Here is a 985-nt window from a genome sequence, read left to right on the forward strand (position 1 = left end):
GAGGAGGCCAGTGAGGAGGCTGATGGAGTCATCGGGGAAACCAGGACAGTGACCGAGAGGTGGAGGGATTCTAAATGTGTAACAGTTAGGACTGATTCAAACCTAACTGTTAGGCCTGACAGAATGGGCTAATAATACTCACCCTTGCAGGGTGATTACAAGAATTAAATGATTGAAGAAAGGTGGTCAAAAGGTACAAACTTTCGTACAAGATAAATAAGTACTAAAATGTAATATACAGTCATATGTCAACACTGATGTATGATACACAGGAAAGTTGTTAAATAGTCAATCCTAAGAGTTCTCATCGAAAGGAAAGCACTTGTTCTTCTTATGCTTTCTCTTTATTTTGTATTTATATGAGGTGCTGCAAGCTAACTGAAGTTATTGTGGTAATCATTTCACAATATCTGTAAGTTAAACCATTATGCTGTATCCCTTAAACTTACACAGTGATAGATATATATATCAATAAAACAGGGGTGGGCAGATTAGATGAGATAATGTAGCTCAGTGCCAGCACATAGTAGGTGCTCAATAAATGTACTGGTTATTTGCTAACTCTGGGACGTATTGTTTTTGCCCCAGTTTCCTCATCTGTAAAATGGAGACAATACTGAACTTACTCCTACCAGTCAGGATATTTGGAGCTGCAAGTAACAGGACACTGTAGTAAAAGAGATTAAAGAATAGATCCCCCCCCTCCACACACACACACACACACACTTAATAGGAAATCGAAAGGTTTGATTCAGTGCCTCAGAAAGCCTTTGGGCTGGCTTCTCTCCATCTCTTGGCCTTCCCCTCCTGATCACAACATGGCTGCTGCAGCTCCACACATCACATCCTCACAGGAAAAGGCCCAAGGCACAAATGAGGAGGGCCGGGATTCCCCTCAAGTCTCTCTCATCAGGGAGGAAATCTTTCCCAGAATATGCCAAGAAGGCTTCTGGCTAGATCCAGTCACTTGCCCAAGCCTCACCTT

At 42.2% G+C, this 985-nt stretch overlaps 1 protein-coding gene across 1 annotated transcript in view; it reads left to right on the forward strand.

The window, feature by feature from the left end:
- The window catches only part of TMCO4 (transmembrane and coiled-coil domains 4), a 70,296-nt gene that overhangs the window by 7,725 nt on the left and 61,586 nt on the right, over nucleotides 1-985 (forward strand). The gene's annotated exons all lie outside the window — the stretch shown is intronic.

The sequence above is a fragment of the Myotis davidii genome, unplaced genomic scaffold (genome assembly GCF_000327345.1).
Source record: "Myotis davidii unplaced genomic scaffold, ASM32734v1 scaffold299, whole genome shotgun sequence".
Classification (NCBI taxonomy): Eukaryota; Metazoa; Chordata; class Mammalia; order Chiroptera; family Vespertilionidae; genus Myotis; species Myotis davidii.